The sequence below is a fragment of the Denticeps clupeoides genome, chromosome 2 (assembly GCF_900700375.1).
Source record: "Denticeps clupeoides chromosome 2, fDenClu1.1, whole genome shotgun sequence".
Lineage (NCBI taxonomy): Eukaryota > Metazoa > Chordata > Actinopteri > Clupeiformes > Denticipitidae > Denticeps > Denticeps clupeoides.
In genome coordinates this window covers 375772-398116 of record NC_041708.1, presented here as the reverse complement: position 1 = coordinate 398116, position 22345 = coordinate 375772, and the positions used below count along the sequence as shown (strand labels likewise).

The 22345-nt window shown below is 50.4% G+C and overlaps 1 pseudogene; it reads left to right on the top strand.

Annotated features, from left to right (window-relative positions):
- Positions 1-1902: 1902 nt before the first annotated feature.
- Positions 1903-14063, top strand: LOC114773597 (protein transport protein Sec24C-like; annotated as a pseudogene).
- Positions 14064-22345: the final 8282 nt, after the last annotated feature.

Genomic DNA, 22345 nt, shown 5'->3' with positions numbered 1-22345 from the left:
TTCATTGAATAGATATATAAAAAATGATTTGCTAAATATTCATCCATGTGATGAGGGCTGCGGTGAATGTCTTACAGTCTGAATATACAGAACTGGAATAACTTTGCAGGAAGCAAGACTGTAAACATGGTACAGTGTGCTGTTTGGCTGATTTTAGCCATTAGGGGGGTGTATTGCACTGGATGAATTGGTACATGTGTATTTTTATAAGGGCCTGCAGTTTAGTTGACTAGGCATGGTTCTTACTGCAGCCAAAACCCCTCCCAGCATAACCAAAACCCCTTCCGGCACAACATAAACCCCTCCCATCAAAACATAAACCCCTCCTACCAGAACACAACTCTTAGTACATTTACAGCATTTACATTTACAGCATTTATCAGACGCCCATATCCAGAGCGACTTACAATCAATAGTTACAGGGACAGTCTCCCTGGAGCAACTTCGGGTTAAGTGTCTTAGTACAAACAAAACTCCCCCTATCACAACCCTGACCCCTCCCAGTATTACCAAGCCCCTCCCATCAAAATCCAGTGCAGTCAGACCTTCAGCTGGAAAATGTCCTTCAGAAAGAGGAAAATAGTGAATAAAAGAGGAGAATGATCCCTTGCTCTGAGGCACTGCTAGACAGAAAATATGAAGTGACATGCATGGATGGTGCTATTTCTCACTATCAAATGTTGGATGAATTCCAAACTCATTTTTAACCACATCACAAAAAATCCTGATCAGCTCTTCATTCCTGGGTGAGTTGTGGTCATGGAGAGTGTCTGGACATCCCACCTGAAGATTGTGAAGTGAAGTGATTGTCACTTGTGATGCACAGCAGCACAGCACATGGTACATACAGGGAAACGTGTCCTCTGTATTTAACAATCACCCTGAGTGAGCAGTGGACACCATGACAGGCGCCCGGGGAGCAGTGTGTGGGGACGGTGCTTTGCTCAGTAGCACCTCGGTGGATCGGGAACCAGCAACCTTCTGATTACAGGGCCACTTCCTTGACCGCTAGGCCACCACTGGCCCAATGAATTCATTTGAATTAATCGCTTTCCATTGCAAGTAATCCTGCTTTGTTTGTGTGCTTTGAGAAGCACCATGTCAGCTGTCTTCATGCTCTGACCTTCAGGTCGGACTCTCTGACCTCCACGGAGCCCTGATTACAGGAGCTTCAACCAGAATACCATGGGCGTGCAAATACATAGTTCCCCATTGTCCACTCTTCATGAACCCCCAAGTACCGTAGTGAACGATTCGGTGATAATTCCTGTTCATCCCTCTCACATCCCCCTCACTGGGGAAAGTGATGGCCTAGCGGGTACGGAAGCGGACTCATACGCGAAGGCCATTCAAGGTAAAGGTTTAAATATGGAGGACACAGCAAGGTCGTCCACAAGTCTTCTACAACAGTCTGCACTATGACGTACATAACTTCATTCTGTTACGATGAATATTTCTGTGAATTAAAATTTTTTTAATTCACTGAGACTAATAGTCATCTCTTATTTTAATATTGTTTCATATGTCATATCAATAAGACTATAAAAATAATGTGGTGCTGAAGCGACACCTGGTGGACAAAAGGCAACAAGCAGTATGCTAAATAGATTATTAATAATTACTAGGAAATGTGACATAAAAAAGAGGCTCAATAATATTTATTTATTAAAAAAACACAACGACTCGCTTTAAAGTAGATAAGATACGACAAATCTTTGTTGTCATTGTCACTTTTTGTGACGATATTTAAGGCGCAATCGACTCAGTGTGAGCCATGTAGTCGAAGACAGACTTAAAAATAACAATTACATAAAACAGAAGTCACATGATATATAAATATTACTGTGGTATAAATACAAACTGCATTGGATTTTTACAGTGTATTTCCGGCCCTGGCGCCACGTGACCGGAAGTGGACGTGGCACACGCTCGCTGCGCCGCTTCCGAGGACGGGATTACTGCGGGGAAGAGTCGCCGCTCGCCGGCCTGATACACATCGCGTCTCCCGGCGTCGCCGCTGCGGGACCCGCTCGACGACAGACCCGCCGCGGCTCCCGGAGGTCGGCCGGACAGGCGGAGGAGCCGCTTCTATTCCCCCCACGGGCGGTGAGTGTCGACGCCGGCCTGCTAGCGCTAGCCGGGACGCTAGCCCGCTCCGGCCGTCACATCCCGGGGAAAGACATCTGGAATTTTTTCATTAATCCAGATTATCCCTGGCCGGGGGCGGGACGTTTTCCCCTCCGATACGGCGGAACGGAGGTCGTTCGGAGCGGTTTACCGGGCTAGCAGGCTCCGCTTCCTGACTAGGCCCGATTCGGCCGCCGAAAGCGTCTCCGTGGCGGTTCAGCCCGCTTAAAGTGTCCCGTGTAATCCCTCCTGCCGGTCCGGCACTTTTTACGTGCTAACAGCGCGGAACTAGACCGCTTCTGCCCGGAGGGCGGCGGTGAAGCCTGGAAGGGTCCCGCGTCTGGGTCCCCCGGCCGTGATCTTTCTCGGCTCACTGGTGCCCTTTAATAATTGAACAGGATCGGTTTCACTCGTCGCTCGGTTTCTGTTGTTTGTGTGGGTGCGAGTGTGTGTGTTAGTGTGTGTTTCCTGAGTCACAACAGGAGTAGAAGTTCTCAGGCTGGGTCTGCTCTCTACGATCCTGGTGGCATCACGACTCCTCCTCCCACTCTGCCAGGGACCGAGTGGAGGCCGCGGACCGGATACCAGTCCGTTCACCGGGAAAACCGGTTCATCCGGGTCGGGGTCACGCTGGTCACACCCAGCCGTGGTAAACTCACTCCAAAGGCCGATGGATCTGGTCCATCTCCTTAACTCCGGGGACGGATGGACACGCCGCAACTCGCTTCGTTTGCGTACTTCGTAATAGTTGCATATGTTGTTGGGTGATAAGTTTTTGGAATGACACCCTTCAGAGCTCTAGACTAATTTTTTTGCACTAGTGCGCCTAACTTTTTTTATGTTTGAGTTGAGGTTTTTAGGTGCAATTTTGCGAGAAGAAAGGTAACTTACTGAGAACGTGTTGGTGCTTAAAGTGCTTGACTGAGCTGAAAGTGTGAGTGTTTTAAGGCCTTGAACCTGATGTGCTGCATGGTACACGTTTTACGGATGTACTGGGCTCGTTCGGCGTCTAGTTTCTGTCGGTTTACGCTGGTAAACGAGCGGTCCGCTGATGCGGTTCCATTAGCACTAAAACGGATGCTGAGGCTGGCCGATGCCGGCTACGTTCTGGTTGCAAAGTCGGAGGCAGGGCTGCGTCATATGGCATAATATTCATACTGCGATGTAAATTCAGCCGTAGACTGTGTATAATTTTGTCTGTTTTAAACTTAAATGTACAGTTTCTGAATGGCATCATGACTGTATGCGGCGTTTCAAAATAAAAGTTCCAAAGGAAAGACGGGGAATTAATTAACGTACACGAATATTGCGCCTTTCAGCTTTGGGTTAAATTACGCGTGTAAGTCCATCATACGCTTTCACACTTGCGGAAGATCTATATAACAGGGTTAGATGGGGGCTTTTATTTTGAAGAGCAGCTTTACTATTTTAGCATTTTATCGGCTGCAGTGATTGGTCTGTGAAAGTGGGTCTTCTGGGTTTTTGTTTAACGAGTAGGAGGAAATGCGGCAAAGATCTGTGAATGTCTGTCGAACACAGAACTCGCTGCTCGCTTGACTCCGGTCAGACCATCGCCATTTTTTACAAGCTGCTTCTCCGTGCGCTCTGTGCAGTCGTCCATTTCCCAAAAATAACGCGTCGTGGATATTTCTGCGGAAGGCCGTATGATCAAAATCTCTCTCTTTGGCCAAATTTATAGCGAAAGTGAAGTGAAACACTGCAGCACAGCACACGGTGTCATGGTGAAACGTGTCCTCTGTATTTAACCATCATCCTTAGCAGTGGGCGGCCATGACAGGCACCCGGGGAGCAGAATGTGGGCACAAGACCTCGGTGGCACTTTGGTGGATCGGGATTCGAACCGGCAACCTTCTGATTACGGGGCCGCATCCTACAGGGGCAGCGGTGGCCTAGCCGTAAACAGGAGGTTGCCGGTTCGAATCCCGATCCGCCAAGGTGCCCCTGATGAAGGTCCCGTCCCCACACGCTGCTCCCCGGGCGCCTGTCATGGCCGCCCACTGCTCACCAAATTTCACTGTGTGCACCGTGTGCTGTGCTGCTGTGTATCACAGGTGACAATCTTTCCCCATGAAAGATTACATTTAAAAATAAATAAAAATGTTTTAAAAGAAGCATGTTGGGTACGGTCGTGTTGGTTTACAATCCGTAGAGCCCGACATAAAAAGCCGTAGTTTTCACGCTCGGGTCCAACTGGCTACGTGCACGCTGTCCATCTGACTGGTCCAGGCCACTCCCCTCTCTCAAACGTACAGGAATATCGGCCAATCAGAGTCCCTTCACCGTCTCCATTATGTTCTAGGTTGCACTCCGGAGTCCTGCCCTTGGGCGTGGTCTGTCAATTATTGTGAAACGTTCCGCTCAACTTTCATCAGGACGCCCGCTCCACCGACCAGGAGATTCATTTTTTTTATTTTTAATTTTTTTTTAGGTTTAGTGATGAACTGAGAATGAATGTCAACCAGCAACCTCAAATGGCCTACGGGCAGCCCCAGCCTGGGTACCAGGGCTACCCTCAGCCGGGGTACGGGGGCCAGCACGGCACCGGCGGTTACGCAGCAGCGCAGTACGAGCCCTACAACGGGCCGGGGCCAACGGGACAAGGTAAAACTGGACCATGGTCACATGGGGGGGTCACTCTGCTATTAAATGTCATTTTAAATAATCATTTACATTTGGGCATCATTTAGCACCATAATTATATCAACACTCCAGCTTCTCTCATTTTGAAATTGGCATGAAGTCAAGAATCACAATTTAGTCTCTAAACGTCCCATTTTGACCCTGTTTATTTTGCAGCATTGGGTCAAATTTAAACGAGGCTGAAAAAGTCGCTTTATTATTGGCCATTTTTGCAGCGGCTGAAGTGGAATCCTATCAGACGGCAGCTCTGTTCTGATTGGTCTGGACTGGGAACCACCCCTTTCTGTGTGTGGCTCGTTTCGCGAGTTCGTCCGTCCCCCCTCAGCTCTGTCCTCTCTTCTCCTGTCTCTCTTTTCTTGTATTTCAGGATGCTCTCCTTTCTCAAGCCTTCCCTCTAAGGCTCTTGCAGCAAACGTAGCATCTGACCTGTCCTCCTCCTCCTCTTCCTCTGCTCTTGACTTAGGTAACTGGTTTAATTCCGCCAACTAGGCGTTCATCACCCCTCCCCTCGTCTCATTGGTTGGTAGTGTTTGGGAGGCGGGGACTGTAGTTGTGTGTCCTTGACTATTCGGTGCACTTCTCATCATGGCACGGCTTTCTAAAGACCACAATAAAAAGAAGTTTATTTATTTTGGAGGTACGCGGCATTAAATCACAAACTGATCTCACAGGCCTGATGCGAGGACCCCCCACTTCCGGGACGCCCTCGGCTCCTGCCCCTCAGGTCTACGGCCACTACAAACAAAGTGACGCCCAGAACGGGCCGCCCCCGGGCGCCGCTGCTCTGCAGAGGTCAGTATCTTTGTGTAGAATACGAAACGATGCGGTGAATCTTCAGCATGCATTAAAATCTACTTGTTATGGACTGTTGTGCAGCACAGCACCTGGTGAAACGTGTCCTCTGTATTTAACCGTCACCCTTGGTGAGCAGTGGGCACCATGACATGTGCCTGGGGAGCAGTGTGTGGGGACGGGACCTTCATCAAGGGGATTTGAGTCCCCTTCCCTAACTGCCAGGCCACTGCTAATGGGTTAAATGCAGAGGACACATTTCACTGTGTGCACCGTGTGCTGTGCTGCTGTGTATCACAATGACAATCACGTCACTTTCATTCGACCCATCGCGTCCCCTGACGTATCACGTGGGGTTGTGTTGCGTGTTCATGCGTTTTGTGGGGTGTGTTGACCCCAGGCCGCCCGTGTCCCAGACGTATACCCCTGCGGCGGTGAACCTCTCCGGCACCCAGGCCACCTACAGCCAGCAGTTCGGGGCGCCGCCCACAAGCGTGCAGCAGGTGACCAATCAGATGGCGGGGATGCAGGTTGGAGCCGCCCTGCCGACAACTGCTGCTCCTGGTTATGGTAAAAAAACAAAAAACTGTAAAACATCCAATAACAGATTTAATTAACGAAATATAATGCTCGTGGTTTTTATTTCCCATTATATTCATGGCTAACTTACACGGAGTCAATATTTCATGAATGAATACATAAAAGTGGATTCTTTATTAAAGTCATTTTAATTGAGTTTTAACTCTTATAAGAAGCGGGCTTTTATTAGAGATCTGGCTTTATTAAAATATGAGTCTCTCTATAGGGTTTGAATATTTATTCTATTCCCGATGTTTTTCAGGTGTGCCTCCGGTTTCAGCTGCCTACACCTCCACTGTCCCTCCATCATTTCCACCAGCCTCCACCCATCTTCCTCCTGCTGACCGGACCGCCCACGGGGGTCCCCAGTCTTACTACGGGGCCCCACCTCTCACCCAGCAGACCTTCCCCAACTCTGCCCCACCTCCACCCTACTCTGCAGCTCCGCCCATCTCACAGCCCCAGCAGGCCTTCCCTGGAGCACTTCCACCCTCCCGGCCTCCCACCGGGCCCCAGCTTTCCTACGGAGCCCCTCCCCCCCCAGGCCCAGTCAGGGTTCCCCAATGCTCCGCCCTCTCAGCCCATCTTCAGGCTTCCCTGGAGGACCAGCGCCTCCTCCCGCCTCCGCCCCTTCCCAGCAGTATCCGGGACCCGTGCCTCATCAGCCGCCAGTGTCCCAGCCCTCTCCGTTCCACGCAGCCCCTCCCCCCGCTGGCTTCCCGCCGCAACCGGGTGCTCCGCCCAGTCCTGCTGGCATGCCGGTGACCCAGCTCCACCACCAGTCCATGTCCCAGGCCAACCATGTGTCACTAGGGCCCGCGCAGCCGGGGGGCATGCCACCAACAGGACCGCCGCCCCAGCCTGGCATGCAGGGGTACCCACCGCAGCAGAATGGTTCGTTCAACAGCAGAGACCACACCCATCATTCCAATAGCGGTGCTTTTTTAAAAATTACTTTACACAAATATTCTTTATTTTTTTCCCCCAAGGTGCTTTTGGGCAGATGAGGGGTCCTCCGCAGGGCTACCCAGCGGCATATCAGCAGAATTACGGAGGCCCGCCCCCGCCCCCCCGCTCCGGCCCCGGCTGCTCAGAAACGGCTGGACCCCGACGCCATCCCTAGTCCAGTATGTTGGAAAAAACAACATTGCAAAATGCACATGAATGCCAGTTATAGGAATTGCTCACTCTGGATTATTGCCATTCTGAACAAATACTACGACACAAAAATCTCATTAATATTTGTAGTTAATTCACGCCACATTCATCTTGGAACATTTACAATTGTTTAGTTGCAGGATGAGTCTCAGAATTCCCGTCACCCGCTCTGCGTTTGTCGTGCGTTGTGTCCAGTCTGACGTGCATGCTCTACGCTGGCGTCCGGTCAGGCCACGCCCATATCTGCATGCCCCGCCGCGTTAAACTCGCCTGGTTCTGAGATAATGCTGAAAGACCTGTGACTGATCTTGCTTTGTTTTTTGTTAGCCTGCAACAAGCGGAGGTAACCATGGTTACTCGTTCACCTTCTCTATTCTTCTCTCCTCCTCTTTTTTTTATTTTTTTTTTTTTATTTTTTTTTTTTTTATTTATTCGCTGGACGTAATCGGTTTGCTCTAAAAAGCCGGCGTCTGACATTCCGCCCGTGCAGAAAACGAGGCATAGAATAGACCCCGACGCTATTCCCAGCCCAGTAAGTGGCGAGTGAATGAGCTCCACCGTGTGCTGCACTAACACCCATCCCACCGCGCGAGGGGTGCACTGACCCGCCCACCGCGCCAGGACCGCCGCTTTTTACAACTGTTAGTTAGCAACTAATTAAATTAATTCACACAAATAGTTTTTTTTCATGCGTGGTTCCAAGTAACAGAATTGATTATTTTTAATTTCCAAAACCAACGCGCTTTTGTATGTTTTCTATATTCATAAACAGAACTTGGGGTGTCCGGTATTACGTTACGAGTCGTGATGCAGTTAATTAAATTTAATGGTGTGTAGGGTTTTTGAGAAGCTCTGTGATTGGCTGTGGCAGTGGGTGTGGCAGTGCGCCCTTCTCTGAAGACCCCCCCCCCCCAACTCACACACCTGTATATTGATTTTTCTCTCATTTTTCATCCTCTGCTCTTTCTCTCAGTCTGACTGACCCCGACACACACACACACACACACACACACACACGTCCTGCATGCTGGGTTTCTGTTGCATGGTGAATGATGGCCATCTGCTTGATGTTCCTCCACCTCCATTTCCTCTGCACAGTTCCGCAACGTTCTGCCTTACGGAGCACGGTTCCCCGCAGTCGCCCGGCGTTCCTCAACTCCTTGCCAGATGATGCATGTCTGTATATTGTGACTATGGAGACGCGCGCTGCAGCAGGTCAAGCCTTCGCTCCCGTCTCCCGGCTCAGGTTCTCAGCGGGCGGCGCTCTGCTCTGCTGACGCGAGTGGGAACCCTGCTTTAGTCCACCTTCTGTAGCCTCTCGCAATCATCTCAGCCCTTCAACCCTGATCTGTTAAAGGCGGAGCCGGCTAGAGGCCCCACCCACCGCGACTGTCAGTAGTGCTGCGGCCGTAGACGGACCAGATCTTGCATGGCACAGCTGCCAAAGTCCAGCCGTGTCGGGTGGGCGTGTCATTTCTTTTTGTTTCATTTTTTTTTTTTTTTAGATCCAGGTGATTGAAGATGACAAGGCAACAAGAGCGGTGAGCCCTTCACCACAGGGGTCAGAGGTCAGGCCCCTCCCCTGGTCACAACCAACTTCCAGGTCAGAGATCAAGGTGAGGGACCATTGATTTCTTGAAGCTGATTGCCATGAACTTCGGTACTGGGATCCCACCGGTTGGTAGCCGCCACCGCCGCCGCGGGAACGCCGTCATTCGCGTCCGTACGTTCTGATGGATTGTTTTTTTTTTGTAATTCCGCTCCTCGGCGCCCAGGGAACGCCCCAGTCCTCACTTCGTCCGCTGCACGGCCTACAACATGCCCTGCACCTCCGACATGGCCAAGCAGTCCCAGGTGCCCCTGGCCGCCGTCATCAAGCCGCTGGCGACGCTGCCGGCGGACGAGGTGAGAACCCGCCCCCTTCACAACTTCCGTAGCCGCCGTGTCCCTTCAGACGGCAAAAAACAAGGTTTTGCGTTGTGATGCCAGGCGCCGCCGTACCTCGTGGACCACGGCTGAGAGCGGCACGATCCGCTGCAACCGCTGCAAGGCCTACATGTGTCCCTACATGCAGTTCATCGAGGGCGGCCGCCGCTTCCAGTGCGCCTTCTGCAGCTGCGTCACCGAGGGTGGGTGGAGCCGCCGCGGCGCCGTGTCCTGGTTGGTAGAACGTCCGGGGCCGAATGTGACCTTGTGGCCTCTCTCTTCCGCCCCCCCGCAGTGCCTCCCCATTACTTCCAGCATCTGGACCCACACGGGGGAAGCGGGTGGACTGCTACGAGCGGCCGGAGCTGTCGCTCGGCAGCTACGAGTTCCTGGCCACGGTGGACTACTGTAAGGTGAGGAGCCGGGCGTGGAGGCGTGGTCCGCCGCTACTGCGTGGAGGCGTGGTCCGCCGCTACCGCGTGGAGGCGTGGTCCGCCGCTACCGCGTGGAGGCGTGGTCCGCCGCTACCGCGTGGAGGCGTGGTCCGCCGCTACCGCGTGGAGGCGTGGGTCCGCCGCTACCGCGTGGAGGCGTGGTCCGCCGCTACCGCGTGGAGGCGTGGTCCGCCGCTACCGCGTGGAGGCGTGGTCCGCCGCTTCGTTAACTCTGAGGCGTCCCCGCCCTTACAGAACAACAAGGTCCCGCAGCCCCCCGCCTTCATCTTCATGATCGATGTGTCGTACAACGCGGTGAAGAGCGGCATGGTGGGAATCGTGTGCCAGGAGCTGAAGACCCTGCTGGACTACCTGCCCAGGTATGTCGTGATGCAGCCGTCGTGCGGATTGCCGCGTGTTTACCGCAAAAAGTGGTAAAAAATTTTACATTTACAGCATGTACCAGACGTCCTTATCCAGAGCGACTTAGTCAGTATTTACAGGGACAGTCCCCCCCTGGAGACACTCAGGGTTAAGTGTCCTGCTCAGGGACACGATGGTAGTAAGTGGGGTTTGAACCCGGGTCTTCTGGTTCATAGTCGAGTGTGTTACCCGCTAGGCTACTACCAGCCGTATAGTCAGTAGTTACAGGGACAGTCCCCCCCCCTGGAGACACTCAGGGTTTAGTGTCCTGCTCAGGGACACGATGGTAGTAAGCGGGATTTGAACCTGGGACTTCTGGTTCATAGTCGAGTGTGTTACCACTAGGCTACTACCAGCCTCCTTCACGTGAAGTCACTTCTGCCGATGTAGACCTTAGATGGGCTTTACCAAGGAAATCAGTATTATGACCTTTCTGTCGTCTTTGTTGTACATGTTTAAACGTTGTGTAAATGTTCCGTTTAACGTTGTTTAAAGGTTCCAGGAAGCACGTTTTTTTTTATTATAACGCTCAACATGGCCTTGTTACTACCAGGGAGAATCCTGAGGTGGAGTCCAACGTTCGCGTCGGCTTCGTCACCTACAACAAAGTGCTTCACTTCTATAACGTGAAGTCCACGCTGGCGCAGCCGCAGATGATGGTGGTGTCGGACGTGGCCGACATGTTCGTGCCGCTGCTGGACGGCTTCCTCGTCAGCGTGTCCGAGTCGCGAGTGGTGATCGAAAGGTAACCGCCCGTCTGAGCGACCGGCGGCCCGGGCGCCCGGGTTTCCGCCCTCTCACGCCTCTGCTCTGCCGACGCCCCTTGCAGTTTGCTGGACAAGATCCCGGAGATGTTTGCCGACACGCGGGAGACGGAGACGGTGTTTGCGCCAGTTATTCAGGCCGGCCTGGACGCGCTGAAGGTAAATATTGTGTAGCTGCTCGGCCTTCTAGGCAACACCATATTCGGGCCAGTGGTAGCCTAGCGGTTAAGGAAGCGGCCCCGTAATCAGAAGGTTGCCGGTTCGAATCCCGATTCGCCAAAGTACCACCGAGCAAAGCACCGTCCCCACACACTGCTCCCCGGACGCCTGTCATGGTGCCCACTGCCCACTCGGGGTGATGGTTAAATGCAGAGGACAAATTTCACTGTGTCACTGTGTGCTGTGCTGCTGTGTATCACAGGTGACAATCACTTCACTTTAAACGTTATGTTCTGGATATATTTTGTGTATTTAGGCTGCAGACTGTGCAGGGAAGCTCTTCATCTTCCACACCTCTCTGCCTATTGCCGAGGCTCCTGGGAAACTGAAGAATCGCGAGGACAAAAAGCTTGTTGGGACCGACAAAGAAAAGGTACGGCGTCCCATCAGCCCCGTCTCCGTCCCCGTGTTGACTGGTGCGGTGGGGACCTGATCTTTATCGCTCCTCCTCCAGTCCCTGTTCCAGCCGCAGGTCAGCTTCTATGGCAACCTGGCCAAGGAGTGCGTGGCACAGGGCTGTTGCGTGGACCTCTTCCTCTTCCCCAACCAGTACGTGGACGTGGCAACGCTGGCCGTGGTCCCGGTCTCCACCGGCGGCTCCGTCTACAAATACAGATATTTCCAGGTGAGGGGACGGCTTTTACCACCGCTGTGGCGGTACGGTAGTGCCAAGACGTACGCGAATCGCTCTGGCTGGTCTCCTTCAGGCGCAGACCGATCAGGAGCGCTTCCCTCAACGACCTGCGGCGAGACGTTCAGAAGCAGATGGGCTTCGATGCCGTCATGAGGGTCCGGACGAGCACGGGTGAGCGGCCGGTCGCGGCGGTCGGCCGGGGGCGGGGTCGTGGGCGGATTGTCACGCCGCCGATGTTTTCTCGTCAGGCATTCGGGCCACGGACTTCTTCGGCTCGTTCTACATGAGCAACACCACGGACGTGGAGCTGGCCGGACTCGACTGTGACAAGACGGTGACCGTGGAGTTCCGACATGACGACAAACTCAGCGAGGGAGACGGGGGGCGCTCATACAGGTGTGTGTGTGTGTGTGTGTTTTCCTAATAATTATATGGGCCGAGCTGACCTGTGTGTGTGTGTGTGTGTCCGCAGTGTGCGGTCTTGTACACCAGCTGCAACGGCCAGCGGCGCCTGCGCATCCACAACATGGCGGTCAACTGCTGCGCCCAGCTGGCCGACCTCTACCGCAACTGTGAGACGGACACGATCATCAACTTCTTCACCAAGTACGGTGAGTGGAACGCCACTTCGGGACCTGCGTCCAACACCCTCCTCCCGGTGGACCTTGTTTCAGATGCACCGAATGTTTTACAGGGTCTCGTTTCTCCTTTTTAAATCGCTCTGCGTATTCGCAATATTCACTCGTAGATGATTATGCTAAGCAGGTTGGTAAAGTTCTTTAACTGAAGCACAATTCTACAAGAAGGGACCTTACTGAGAACGTGTTGGTGCTCAAAGTGCTTCACTGAGCTGAAGTTCAAAACGAGACAAATGAAATAAAAAGAGGGGACACCGGGCCAGGACATTAATCCCTGCATGCACTGGGCTTTTTCCTGTTACCTTTACCAGGTGATTCGTTTCACAATGTACGCTGGCTTCTGGTGATTAAACTCTGTTTGGATGGAAATGTCATGGCCCTGCAATGATCAAGTTTTAAACGTGTGTGTGTAGCGTATCGTAGCATGCTCAGTAGCCCCACGAAGACGGTGCGGGACAGCCTGGTGAACCAGTGCGCCCAGATCCTGGCCTGTTATCGCAAGAAAACTGTGCCAGTCCCTCTTCTGCCGGGCAGGTAAACACCTTCTCACCAGCTCATGTGGCCGTGGTGGTGCGTTTGCGACCTATGACCTTTGCTGCCTGCCGGTGGGCGTTTATAACGGTGTCCGGCTCCTTCCTCACAGCTCATCTTGCCAGAGTGTATGAAGCTCCTCCCAGTCTATCTCAACTGTGTCCTGAAGAGTGACGTCCTCCACCCAGCAGCCGACACGTCCCTGGATGACCGCGCCTACCTGAGGCAGCTAGTCAGCGCCATGGACGTCGCCGAGAGCCACGTCTTCTTCTACCCACGTCTGCTGCCGCTGGTAAAGTCACCCCAGTATGATTCCTACCTACCGGGCCATCGGGTACCAGGGGCCTGGTAGTAGCCTAGCGGGGTAACACACCCAGGTTCAAACCCCACTTACTACCATCGTGTCCCTGAGCAGGACACTTAACCCTGAGTGTCTCCAGGGGGGGACTGTCCCTGTAACTACTGACTGTAAGGGTGGTGGAAGTACTGAAAGCTCGCGACGTTTGTATTTAATTATTCATCATTGATTGTTTTTGTGCAGCACAAGATGGACGTGGAGACGGACACGCTCCCAGTTGCCGTACGGGACTCTGAGGAACGCCTGTCGAAAGGAGGTCTGTACCTGCTGGAGACGGGGCTCCACCTCTTCCTGTGGGTGGGGGCCAACGCCCAGCAGGAGCTTCTGCAGAATGTGTTTGGCGTCCCTGCCTTCGGCCAGATCGATCCCCAACATGGTGAGAACCAACGAGAAGTCTTGTTTTTATTTTATTTTTTTTTAAGCTCTGGCTTCATAAATGAGTGAGGTTCAGGTCTTCCACTGACCGCGCGGACTTCTACATTTCCGGTCCCCCGCAGACGTCCTTGCCGGTTCTGGATAATCCGTACTCAAAGAAACTACGCGGGATCGTGGAGTCGTTCCGCACCCAGCGGCCACGATACATGAAGGTGAGATGCTGCCTGTTCACCAGGGTTTCTGTAGGACCTGAAAAGTACCTTTTGAACACGTACTGATGTTCTGACCCCGCCTCCACTCAGCTGCTGGTGGTCAAGCAGGAGGACAAGCTGGAGCTCATCTTCAAGCACTTCCTAGTGGAGGACAAGAACGGCTGTGGTGGCGCCTCTTACGTGGACTTCCTGTTGTCACATGCACAAGGAGATCCGGCAGCTTCTCAGCTAGGGGGGCGCTTGCCCCCGCCCTACCCAGCCCCGCCCCTTCGACCCACCCGAAACTCCCGACTCCCCTGGGATTCCTCTTTAAAATCCTTTCCACGAAACTGTGGCCCACCTGCTCAGCTAAAATAACCCCGCCCCCTGGAGTAAGGAGGAGTCAGTGGGCGGTACCTTTCCCCCCTGGCCTGGAAGCCAGGCTTTCATTTCTGGATTGTGTGTATGTGTGTGTGTGTGTGTGTGTGTGTGTGTGTGTGTGTGCACGAGACGGAAAGTGTTCTGGTGTGTGTAGGAGTGGGAGGAGCTTATTGTTAATTGGTTGTTTGCTCTGTACACACAAGCGTTAGATTTGAGTGTGTGTGTGTGTGTGAGATGCTTTGTGTTGATTGTATGGGTTGTTGCCAAGAAACACTCGCACTGAGCGCTCATCTCTGCATGGGGAAAAGATTCCTTACAGTGTCTTAATTAAAGACTCGTTGGTATGACGATTAATAATAAAGCGGCTCTTTTTACCCATCCAGAGATGATTATGATGATGATTTATTTTTTTTCTTTCTTCATCGTTTGTCATTCTGAATCCTTCAAGATATGGCCTTACTGACCCTGTTCTGCTCCACCTTAATTCTCTTTCTGTTCCTCTTTTTCTTCGTTATTGTCTCAGTGATGTCGGTGTTTGTTGTGTGTTATTATTAATTTTTTCCGAGCGTTGTGAAAAATGTGACTAATAGTTAACATGGAACCTGAGTGTGTCTGAAGTTTGCTGTTGCCCCCTGTCTGTTCAAAACTGTTTCAGTAAAAATGAGGAGTGTAAAAACACTCGTACACACACACACACACACAGTACAGCGGCTATGCATATACCTGCCCTCAGTGGGGAAAAACAATACATAATTTAAATGTCTAATGTTTCATTTTTAATCTGTCGTTCATTCTTAAACGCTCCTCCCAGCAGGCCTCCTCTCTAACACACGCCCCAATGAACGATCCTCCATTTAAGGAGCGGCGTAGGCGGAGCTTTTAATGCAGGACCGGGGATGGCTGCGGTCCGCTGGGGGTTCCATCTCACGCCGAAACCTCGGAATTTTTGGGAGCTGTTGTCCATATCGGCCCGTCATAACATATTCATTTGTTTTGTTTTTCTTTCCTTTTTCTCGCGATCATGTGACCCTCAGCGTCCCCGTCTGTTGTTTTGCACCTTGTTTTTCGTTTGGAAGGTTTGTGTGCAGTTTGGGTCAGGTGGCTTCACGGCAGACGAACCAATCAGAATCGGGACTCTTCTGTCGTCGTTGTGCAATGGGGTGGTTGGTTGGTTGGTTGATTGATTTATACTCTGCAAGGGAGATAATTATTGTTATTATTAATAATAATTTTTTTTTTCTTCATTTGGCACACAGTGGATTCTGACCTGATGTGTGATCAACACTGAATAGCCTGTCATTTACATTTATTACGTGTACAGAATTAAAAAACACATTTTAAACATGAAGCCCAATTCTGTGGTCTGTTGGGGGTGAACTGGGATTGGTGTGTGTCGGTTCTGGTGAACTGGAGCTGAAGGATCTACTCCAGACCTTAAATAGTTTTTATTCCCTCTATTGTTCCATCTATTGTTCCTTTTGTGAACCATGTTTGTTGATTGGGTTCCTGGTATTAAACAATCACATGCTTTTTAATCAACATTAATAATATGAATTAATATGACTGCAGATAAAATGTTCTTCACTTGCGTTGTGAAGTAGTATTCATCCTGGTCACATATGCATATGACTGAGAATATATATATATATATATGGTGGGACAAAGTACCACCGATTGTGCAAAATGTCCCACTTAAAAAGATGAGAGGTCTATAATTGTCATCATAGGTAGACTTCAACATGAAATTACATGTCTAAGGACACCAGGGATGAGATTGGGATGAGCCAATCTACAATAGGCAAGCAGCTTGGTGAGAAGAGATCAACTGTTGGAGCAATTATTAGAAAATGGAATCCCTGACTAGCTTCCTCGAACTGGAGCTACATGCAAGATCTCACCTCGTGGGGTATAAATGATCTCGAGAACGGTGAGGAAACCTGGTTTGACCTGGTCAGACCACAGAATAGTAACAAAGGTTACTATTTTAACACGCTACGTCGTCATGATTAAAATCCTGCAGTGCTTAAAAAAAAATAATACCCATACTCAAGCCAGCACATGTCCAGGTCCGTCTAAATTTCGCCAGAGACCCATCTGGATGATCCAGGGGAGGACTGGGAGTGTGTCGGGTAAGATGCAACCAAAATAGAAGTTGTTTGGAGGGGGAAGAATGCTGAAACAATACATTTTGGGGGACAGGACGACTGATCCGTGTTAAGGAAAGGATGAATGGGGCCATGTATCGTGAGATACGATCCCAAACACACCGCCCGGGCAACAAAGGAGGCGCGGCTATACTCCACACCTCAATCCAAAAGAGAAACTGAGCCCAGCAACAGCCCCAAAACATCACAGCTCATGAGAAGATCTGCATGGAAGAATGGACCAAAGTACCAAACCTGATGAAGACCTTCGTGCTACGTCCCGTGGTCATGTGATGTGCTGTCTGTGTTGTTTTCCTTTGTAGGCGGAGCCTGTAATGTATACGCCAGACAGATGTCCTGTTCACAGCAGCCTCCCCTGTGCTTTTTCCTGGCCTGACTACCTTCCTGTCTTGTGTCAAGGCTTGAATTGTACAATTTATTAAAATGACATCGTTAAAACGTTTGTGGCGTTTCCCTCCCGCTTTCTGATTTTTTACGTTCCAGGACCAGGAAGTAACATCAGGAAACTTGCCGCCTCTCGTTGCCAACCCAGGTTACGTTACAACGTATTCAGGTCGACCTTTGCTACTGACAGTAAGTCTTGACAAAGTGATTTCCTGGATTTCTTTTTTCATTCGGTCTCTCACAGTTGAAGTGAAGCTATGATGAAAATGGACCTCTCATCTTTTCAAGTGGAACAACTTGCCCAATTGTAATTATAAAGTCTACAGTTCTGTCATATCAATCTGCTTGTATTTGCTCTTCTGTGTGTGTTGGAGCACAGATCTAATCCCGCACCTTCTCTTCCAGAGTCGCCGTGTTGCTAATGCAGCGTTGTGGGTGGATTTTGGCCTCAGTGTCACACACCCTGTGTGTTATGCCCCGCCCACATCGCCAGCACCACCCTTCTGTTTAAGGGGATGCTGGAACCTGAAGTTGCTCAGAGTAGCAGTAGTAACTTCTGTCTGCTGCTGGGGTTTGGCCAGGCAGGAAGAGGAAGTTTACTGGTTTTCTCCTGACCACACACTTTCCCTCTCTGGCTCTGTGCAGCGTGGATCAATATGTGAGCTGATCAGCACTTTCTTCTGCTCCTCCATACACCACATGAACTTGCGCTCTATATATACGCAGCTGAAAAGAAGAATTTACCTCCAAGTCAATCAGATGTCTTTGAAATCCAACTGTCCACTTAGGAAGCAACGCCAATAATCAATTCCACTGGCTGTTGAGCAAATGGAATAGCCAACAGGTGGGAATTATAGGCAATTAGCAAAACGTCCCCAATAAAGGCGTGGTCGTGTAGGTGGTGACCACAGACCACTCCTCAGTTCCTATACCTTGGTCACCTTTGAATGCTGGCGGTGCTTTCACGTGGTAGCATGAGACGGAGTCTACAACCCACACAAGTGGCTCGTCTTAAGTTTAAGTAAGTGAGGGGAGCAGTGTGTGGGGACGGTGCTTTACTCAGTGGCACCTCGGCGGATCGGGATTCAAACCGGCAACCTTCTGATTACGAGGCCGTGGTGTAAATATGTCTATATATGCAGTGCATCCAGAAAGTATAAAGCATCACTTTTTCCATGTTTTGTTATGTTACAGCCTTATTCTTTCCCCCAGAATTCTACACACAACACCCCATAATGACCCCATAATGTGAAATAAAAGGTTTTGTTAATTGCATTTAATGAAAATGTAAAAAAAAAAAAAAAAAGAGAGAAAGCACATATATGGTGCATATAATGGTGCATTATATATCAACTTGGAAGAAGCATGTGCATCCATGCATATATGACTGAGTATATCGTATGCAAGATTTTTCCAGATGTTCATGCTTTGTTGAGGCGAGAGTCCGGCCTCATCGGGGCTTTAAACGCTGCACTCAGCTTGTCACATCCCCTCCTCGGTTTTTGTGGATCGATGCTCATTTAGCTATAGCACTTAACGAGCATCCTCTCACGCGCACACACACACACACACACACACTGATGATGATGATGAACTGTATTCCCGGGAGGTGTGTGTTGCTGTGTGATGAACTCATTTACCCGCTGGCCTCAGAAGAGCCACACACTGCAGCAGAAAGTCCTCCCTAACACACACACACACTTCCAACCTCGCTACGCCTCACATGTACAGCCACAGTCCTCATAGTGCAAAACACGGCCTCACACACACAAACACAGCTTGTGCCGTTCACACAGTTTTCCAGCAGAGGGCGACAGAGTCAGACTCTGCTCCCTGACCCCCTGGTCTTAAAATTATCCTGCCGTGTCGCGTCCTTCTGCCGGTCCGCCGTGGGCGAAGTGGAGGAGCCTCCTGACCATCTGCGCACGCCGACAGCTGCCCCGCCCACCTGCCTGACCACCTGTCAGCAACGCCGCGTCCCCACACCTGCCATTTTAAAAGTCAAAACTTCACTTTTACCCCCCGCTGACGTCACGACAACTACAATATAATTACTAACCATCGGGGGTAACGCCACTGTTACCCAAATAAACCACATCTGTAGGAATCTGGTTTTCGCTGTGTGTGTGTGTGTGTGTGTGTGGTGTGTGTGTGAACTGGTCATTAGAGGTGCTTCTTTGATCAGGTTCAGTCAACACCTGTGCAGAGTTTAATTAGGCTTCCCGTCATCATCATCGTCATCATCACCGTGCGGCCAACTTCCCGTCTTCCTGTTGTTCATTAGCTGCCGTTGTCCGCGGAGTGAAAAGGCCCGAGGACACACGTCTGTTTACTGCATCTCGGGATTTAACTACAGTCACTGCAGCAAACGCTCGTCCCTCCCCGCTCTCCCCTGGCCTGCTTTCCACTGTGTGTGTGTGTGTGTGTGTGTGTGAGAAGATGTGAGGTTAGAGTGGGGTGCTGAAGGACTGAGTGATGAACTGGAGGTGGAGAGAGCGAGAAATGAAGCTCCGCTCTCCCCAGACCCCCAGGCTCGTTCATCACATCAGGCGGCCTGTGCAGGGCTTGTGAAGGAGAGCCGGCAAGGACACCGCACTCTCGCTGGCTGTCGCATGCTCGGCAGAGACAGGAAGTGGGCGTGGCCCGCCAACAATAGGCTCGGCGCCTGACCCAAATTGTGAACGTCGGCCATCCCTTTGAGAGAAGCTGCCTCGGTCACAGCTGGTCCGTTTCCACGGGGAACGAGGCCGGTAGTCTTGCTTACTGTTCCGAGCCTCGCAGTGGCGGTTCGGAATCCAGATGGGAGAACCGCTCCGTCCATTAAGCACCCTGCCGTACCGGAGCCCTTACAGGCCTGTAAAAACTCATGGCTGTCAACTTTAATGCACTGAGCATCTTAACCGGCCATTAGCAACCATCCGGTCAATAGAAGTTCGAACCAAAGAGTGCTAACAGTCCCAGGTTCAAACCCCACCTGCACCTTAACGCGACCCTCCACCCTATGTCTGGGACTTGGGACAGACAGTGACCCACAGCTCGAGGTGGAACCGAGTGATGGAAAAACCTCCCTCTCAGTCCCATTCCGGTTCAGTGTCCAGATGGTGCCCTTGACTTCCTGTCTAGTTCGTCCCGATTCATACCAATAATATATATACTAACGCTTCTCAAACGGTCAGTTGAGGTTATTTGTTTGGTTTGTCTCATTTGCTATGTTTGCAATGTTTTTGCAGTGAATTAACATAGTTTGAAATAGTTTGCCATCGCTTTTTTGAACAGAACATCAATCGCCTTGCACAGGCACACGCAAGACAACTGAATCACACATTCATACATCTTCACAACCAGACACGTGGAAGAGCTTGTTTCGCAGGATTTCGCTGATGAAATTCGCAGAAGTTTGCAGTGACTGGACAGAATTGCATTCACAACAGCAATTCATTCACAAAGATTGTAAAGTTTCTTATTTTGAGAATGTTTTAAACTTATATATAAGATATATGACGCTCGTACCTACACCACTTTTCCTCACGCATCTTCATACAAATCTCACACATATTTTGGTGTGTTCCTGTTCTGTATTTTGTGTTGTGATTGATCCCACCTCTTCCTGCTGTGGACAGCCAGAATAAAAGGAGTTTCCTTTTCCTGGGCTGCGCTTGCCGTATAATCCCCCCGCCCGCCTACCTAGCATTTCCCGATTACATCACTTCCGATTTCCCCTGCGCTTCCCCTAGGAGGCAGATGCAACTTGTGTCGGCCTACTTTTCGGTGTTTCTTTTTCTCCTTTCCCATTTTGTTTGTCGTTATTCGTTGTAATTAGTTTTCGTATGTACTTTATTTATTTTTGGTAATGAAATACTTTTCTTCATTTCGTCTTAGTAGGTTTTTGTCTTTCTTTTCTTTTGTTATGTGCTGTACCCCTGGATTGGCTCGTAATGAAACTGGGGGCTCGTCCGGGATTTGTTCTCTGTTTTCTCGCAGGAATATTTTGTTTCTCTCCGGGACATCAGTTTTTCTTGGTGAAGACGCGCGTTCATTGGGAACTTTGGTAAATTATGCGTCTCCAGACAGATTTTCGGAATCCCTCCATCGGAGCACATTTGTTGTTTTTTTTGTTTGGGAATTTTATTCGGGTGGCTTCGCGGTCTGTCGTCTGAAGACGCTCTTTGAAGAAGAGAGGGTTTATTTAGCGGGATCGTGTTAGGCAGGTTTAGGGATCAGAGTTCCCATACGTTGTTGCGGCGACAGGCAGTGGAAAAAGCGCACCTTTCGCTCCGTTCGTAGCCTTACTTTTTTTGGTGCTACATATCGTTCCGCCCGCATGTCTTGGTCTAAAATGCATGATAAGTAACATGTCGTTGGCAGACAAGTTCATTCAGAGCCCATCGTATGAACTTCTGATGCGTTGCACCAAAGAGAACTTGTTGCAAATTGCAGAAAATTACGCGATTGAGTTAACAATGAAAGAGTCTGCAGCCGGTAGCGTCTCTGAAATGGAATTAAAGATGCGTGAGTTTTCTTTTCGGGAACAGCAGATGCAATATGAAGCAGCCAAGTGGAGATCTGAACGTGACAGCCATGCTGGGCGGGAGAAGGAAATTGAGAACATTTACATTTACGGCATTTGGCAGACGCCCTGATCCAGAGTGACTTACAACGTGGTTTCAAGTTACCATGGATGAAGTGATCAGTTCTGATCACTATGAATACAATCTTTTTATTCACTCTGTTCTAGTTTCTATACAGAAGTCAGACAAGAAGAAGGTTACAAGTTCATCTAAATCTTCTCTAAAGAGGAAGGTCTTGAGCTGCCGTTTGAAGATACTCAGTGACCGAGCTGTTCTGATCTCAAGGGGAAGTTCATTCCACCACTGAGGGACCAAGACGGAGAAGAGTCTAGATGAGCGTCTTCCTTTTACCTTCAGAGGGACCAGGCGAGCAGTACTGGAGGCTCGGAGTATACGAGGTGCAGTGCGGTGTAATAAGGGCTGTGAGGTAGGATAGTGCTACTCCATGTTTGACTTTGAAGGCCAGCATCAGTATTTAGAACCTGATGCGTGCAGCTACTGGGAGCCAGTGGAGGAACGTAGCAGAGGAGCGGTGTGGAGAACTTGGGAAGGTTGAAGATTAGTCGTGCTGCTGCATTTTGTATGAGTTGTAGAGGTCGGATGGTACATAGTGGTAGACCAGCTAGAAGGGAGTTACAGTAATCCAGTCGTGAGGTTACTAAGGACTGAACCAGTAGTTGGGTGGCCTGTGTTGACAGATAAGGGCGGATTCGTCTGATATTGTAGAGAAGGAATCTACATGAGCGGGAAAGATTGCTGATGTGAGTCGAGAAGGAAAGTTGGGAGTTGCAAACTCGTAAAATGGAGATTGAATTAGAGTTAAAACTCTATGAAAGTCAGCGAGAAAGGGATGAGTGGGACTTTGTTTTAAAGAAGTAAGAATTAGAATTGTCCGCTAGAAAACACGTTGTGGTTCCGGCGGTTGTAGGTGTTTCCCCCGTCTCTGTTCCTCCTGTGTGGCTGTTACCTCCTGGCTCTGTGTCTCTCCTCACGTCCTCCTGTAGACCTGCCTTCTTCTGATCAAGGGGATTAGGGTT